Here is a 6000-nt window from a genome sequence, read left to right as displayed (position 1 = left end):
TTTATTTATAATTTTATTAAATTAATTCTATAACTTTTTTACATATAGTAAATTATGTGTGCCACGTCTCGTCAATTACATTAAAATAATGCTGCCAACACGCCAGCAATAGTCACAATAGTACCTAATGTTTGCCTCTACGGTCAGACAACGACTGCACGCGCCGACGATAATATATCGAAACAGTCCACCAAAATAAATTTATCTAATTTTCATTGAGGAACCTGCTGGAAATAAGACATTTTCTACTCGAACAACGTTAAAATCGGTAGTTTGTAATAAATTCAAGTTGAAATCACATAATCTTGAAAACAATTGCCGCATTTAATAATTATTTATGGTACGCTTGACCGTTACGCGGTTACTATGTTATGTTACTATATGAAAGACACAGCATGACAAGAAATATAATAATATGTAGACTACAACAAGTAAAACTGGAGATAGCAGCCTGAGGAGATTTAAGAACCAATTGTAAGTCTGCGTCCGGTTAAATTTGGAATAACTGATTCATTTGAAGAAGTGAGGAATACTATTCGTGTCATTGTCTATGGCTAGAATTGGAATATGAACACTTAACTACTTTTATATGGAAATTACGTATCTAACAAAATACAACGGTCTGTAGTTATTTCCATACAAATAGCAATTCTATGAAGAGATAATGCATAATGGAAAATGTATACCTATTATCTTGATCGAAACCTATACTTTATATTGGGGTTTAACCATCAAATACAATCCAACACCATAAAGAATCTTCTTAGGTGGTCAACGAGCTACATTTTTACTTGATAGTGAAACATGAAATTGAGCCCATTTAAATCTATTATATTACAAACATTTAAGAACTCGCGGCTCTCATTAATACTCCACTACGTGTATCGACACTCACAACAGAAGTAAAGGTAGACTCAGACAGAATAAATTCACGTAGCTTTTGTTTAGAAACAATCTAAACAAAAGCTAGGGACAAGGGAGAGTAGTGTTAAAGCTGAGGTAATGCCCCAAGTAGTATGATATATATTGCATAAAGTGTTGGATTTTTTAAATGATTTAAAATATTATACGTTTGTGTTTCGAGTCGGCGCATCGCAGTCCAGCCCAAATTAGCCTCCGTCGCCCCTCCATCTACTTGGTCCAAGAATAAAACGAAATAATTGTATAAAAATTTTGTTGCCTCCAAATATATTTACACTGATATTTTTACATGCCGGACTAATATTATCATAATTTACAGCATCTAGGTTGGGTAGACAGTCGAGGGGCGACGGAAGATGTCGGAAGTGATTTTATTGCAATTTTCTAACAACACATTTATTATCTAAAGAGTTCCGCGCGCTTACAGTGCGACGCGATATTCTAATACCCTATCGTTACAGTGATACACCTGTTAACATATGGCGAGCTACGCCTACAGCTACGAGAGGAGAGGACAGACGGAAGATATCGCAAAACAAATTCACTGTAGCAATAGGATACAAGGACAGATACGATTTAATAAAGGAAGAGACAACACCGAAGGCAGATCTGTCCAAACGGGGGTAACTGTCGCCCGCGAAGATTACGTTCGCGGAAGACTAACTTAGACAGGTGACCCTACCTGTCTGAGTGAGCCTTTACAGTGACGTTCGCGGTTTTTCTCCCTGTTTCGTGTTTACCAAATAACATTTACAATAATTAACACTCGAATAGGGGCTTACACAGAATTTGTACTCTTATTAGCGTCTCGTCGCCGCGTAACCGTAACACTTCCAAACGATAATCATTAAAAAAATCGCCATCTACAGGTTTAGGGGTTCACAGAAGTATCGAAGCAAAACACTGGTACTAAAATCTATGATAAATAAAATTCTGTGATAATGTCTAAACATTTCTTTATAATTCGAAAATAAATAATATATATATAAAATATCAGCACATATTCAGAAAGGTTTCAGAGCTCTTGATTACGGGTATGACCTTTTCAACATACTGGCCACAAAGTCAAAGTCAAGGTCAAGAGTTGCAACGTCAGCCTCATTTGACAAGCATCGGGTTGATTCACAACAATCAAAGGACACGGATTTCGTAATAACAATGACAGATGTCAAAACAATGACAAACGAAGCAACTGTGTCGCTTCTGTTCGGCGTGAACCTATAATGCGGTGAATGTTGTCAACGGTGTTAGAAGCGCCCGACGGACGAATACGTCTACACGGCTCGGCCGCGTTTGATACATTTATAATCTTAAGAGATCAGGCTGTCATTTCTAAAAACAAATATACTTACAAATGATTACAACTATGCTTATAATAAAGTTCATACCTAAAACAATTTACAATATCAATGAACTGACTTTTGGAACTAAGATGACAGTGAGGTCTGAACGGGGCCGTGATAATTACAAATCGAAATACAACGAAACAATATTCGTACGCAATAAAATGAATTAACAATTGAATAATTATAAGATAATATAATAGTAATAACAAAAATATATTGTGTACTCTAAAGTTATCTATTCTCCATCAACAAGATGTGTCGTTGAACTTTCATAAAATATTTCTCTTTTTGGTACAATGAGTGTCCATACAATTTACAATCTGTGCTAGTAATCATTGCCACTATTCTACGAAACTAATAATTTATACGCCTGATTATTTTAATGTAAATTGAACTGTCTAAATAAATACTAAGTCTTTTATTACACTAAATAAAAGCAATGGCAAATTACCAGCCCAGACTCGTGACATCGAAGTGAGATCATTAATAAATCAATATTTAATACTTAATAATATGTTAGTAATTATTTGAGGCACGTACCGAGTAAACATCTGTGCAGTATGAGATAGAGTTTATTATTTTGTGAAACACAAACATAAATGATACGCGATTATATTGGTACTAAAACTGAACAATAACGTTTTTTCAAGTACCAAAAATGTTAGGGTTTTATTTAGATTTTTGGTGGGTCGCTTTTTATAAAAAAAAAAAACCCATGAAAATATAAACATTAGCAGTTCTGCTCAGAATAGATCTAAATTATATTTGATTAATTTATACAAGAATTTTTTCAATTATTGTTATATACAAAATATAATATTGATATTTATCTATACAACATTCGCTACTTGTTCTAGTAGCGACATCACTTAATTGATTGTAAAATCAGTAACAAATAAGTACTAAGGATTTTACATTACGTTGACTTGTTTAAATGAAAAAAAAGCGTATAAGAAAATATAATATGTGATTAGCAGATGAGGGACGTTGTAGCGCTGCGAGCCCCTTGTGATGATCGACGGCTGATGGCTGAGACCTGCAGCCAGCGCGGAAGATGCCATAGACAAAATAAAGATGCCATAGACACCTCACCATGGATTTGACACATGTCATCTATTGTCAATGTATCTCGACAAATAACTCTTAATCGATGCTAGGTCTAAACTAACTAATATGAATACAGAAAGAAACTCATAAGTATGGGGTACATACAATATTAAGGCCAGTATTATTAACGTTATTAAATTTTTCTTTAAAATTAAACCGCAAAACATTAACATACTATGACGCACATTATTTAGGTATGATATTTATATTAATGAGAATATCACTGTAAAACAATTGTACTTGACATTCGAAAATTCGTGTTTATCATAGATCAGGGTACACTCCACAGTGAATTTACGCATCATAGGATATAACATATAATTTATGGGTAATTACTTATTTCAAATAAAGAAGAGATCCGAAATTAACTTTTTTTTTCTAAGAATGTGTGTTTTTTTTTTTGATAAAAATGATGTGATGAAGAACGGAATAGAAAAAAATTAAAAAGCAACACAATTCGATAACCCATAGAATTTAACTAATAGGCCGCGGCGGCACATTAGAATGGCCGTCATATTATGTTCCATACTATATGACATCATTGGAACCAACATGTTTACTGTTACGTTAAATATATAATATTCATGTATCAGAGGTGGCATGGCATCTTCCTGCTACTATGAGTGAGAATAAAGGAGCTACAATAATTTTGAATACAATACAACCATGTGAAAATATTTTTTTTTGGCAATTTTGTACTCGGTAATGGTAAGCGGTGTCGTGTGTTGCGGCGCGGACGATGGCCTCTCCAGAGTCCAGCTGCGGCGAGTCCTGTGCCTCGAGGGTCTGAGGTCGAGGGTCGGGGTACGGCGGTCGGGAAGGGTCCCCACTTGGTCACGAACAACAGTTGTCCCAGTACATGAACCAACATAATGTCCTACGTTTGTTTACAAAGATGACGAGGTTGCGCGCGGCAATATGGCCGCCACGGCGCCGCGCCGCGTGGTGTTCGCCTGGAAGTACAAAGAGGTTTCATTAAATTATTTCACGGGACCTTAACATTCAGACGAAGTGCGGCGACATTTTATGCCGCTAATCAGTAGTGTGCCAGTATTATATTTTGTATTGATGTTTAAGGGGCGCCGTACACTGTTCAATTACTACTTAGAGTATCTACTAACGGCACTGCATCAAAATCAAAAGCAGATTTCATAGCTAAACTATGAATAATTTTCTAACGCCGTAGGCAGCAGATCTAAGACTATCTGTTAATTGGACAGCGTGTGGGCTAAGTGACATTTGGTTGATTTTCTGTGAGTTCTAGCCTCCGTCATTAATCAATTAGTAGTAGAAAGGTTGTATGTTTTGTAGAAAAACAATACAATCTCAAAGTTATCGTATACAACAAAATAGAGAAAGTTATTGTAAATAATAAAAGAGGGGCGAGAATTAAACCTTGCGGCATACCTACCTTTTTCTAAAGACTTATCCGAAGTCTGCTACGTCATCTACCATCCGCAGCCAAATGCCATAGGTCACCGAAAACGTCCAAATCCCAATGTAACCCGGGACTCTTCATGGCGATATATATTTGTTAATAATGTTTTATATGATCCCAATACCTGCTATTATTGTTATTAAGCCCCTAGTGAATACAAATTGTTTTCTATTTTATAATTGACAAAATTAAATGATTACTAATTATGACGCGAAAAATGTCTAAAAAATAATTTCTGTAAAACGTGAACTATTTAAATAAGCACGAATAATGAGACGGTAAATACAACGTTTGTTGTTGCAACAAATAGGAGCGACGGTATTCAATTACCATCATTTAATTGACCCGTTAGGTTCTTCATTACAGTAAAAAAATCAACGCCCAAAAACATTATATAAACAGTCTTGGCAATCTGTCTTTCAACAATGCTCCAATATGCTGACTGAATATTTATTATTTTATATTGATGTTGTATTTGAAGAGGCTTTTCCGGTGATAAGTCTCTCAATTCTTTTTAACTAATCTTACTGCTAGTCCCTGAATACTGTGCAAATAGGTCCTATATGAATCCCATATGTCCAAATAGGTTTGAGAATGGCTTAGTAAACAGCCATTTTGCCTTCATATGTTAGTTTCGACCTAACAGCCTGTATAGACTGCGGACTTTGGTATCTAAGTGGTTGCGTTTGGTCCAGATATGTTTCTGCCACGTAAGTCGTCTATCCAGGTGCATCCCTAAATATTTAGCATCATCCGCCTGAGGCACTGGCTCATTGTAAATGAAAACTGGTGGACATGTTTCTCGCCTGAGTGTAAAAGTTACATGAATGGATTTATCCTTGTTGGCTTTAATGCGCCTTTTATCAAACCTGAACTAAAGAAAGGTGTCTTTGAAGGATTTCAGATGCTGTCTGCGGTTTCTCATGTACAGATAGGAGCGCTGTGTCGTTAAACAAGATAAATAACGGCCGTTCCCAATAAACTATCTACAGATAGCGATAATTTACTAACTTCTATTGTCAGTAATTAGCTGTCGTTAATCTGAAGTTGTCCCAATATACCCGATGAGTCATTCTTATCGCCTTATATTGGGACGCGTGAATTGCAATTTCCATACAAACTTCTATAGCTGGTATGCTACACGTCCTCCCATTGACAGACAGCGTGTACGGATAAAGTCAACGATAG

At 35.8% G+C, this 6000-nt stretch overlaps 1 protein-coding gene across 2 annotated transcripts in view; it reads right to left on the bottom strand.

Moving 5' to 3' along the window:
* Positions 1 to 6000, bottom strand: part of LOC126975099 (max dimerization protein 1-like) — a 343919-nt gene continuing 337919 nt past the window's right edge. For both annotated transcript variants that reach the window (XM_050822917.1, XM_050822915.1), the window contains exon 7: positions 1 to 4327. The gene's annotated coding sequence lies outside the window, so the exon portion shown is untranslated. The remainder of the gene's footprint in view (positions 4328 to 6000) is intronic.

The sequence above is a fragment of the Leptidea sinapis genome, chromosome 34 (genome assembly GCF_905404315.1).
Source record: "Leptidea sinapis chromosome 34, ilLepSina1.1, whole genome shotgun sequence".
NCBI lineage: Eukaryota > Metazoa > Arthropoda > Insecta > Lepidoptera > Pieridae > Leptidea > Leptidea sinapis.
This window is presented reverse-complemented; position numbering and strand designations above follow the sequence as displayed.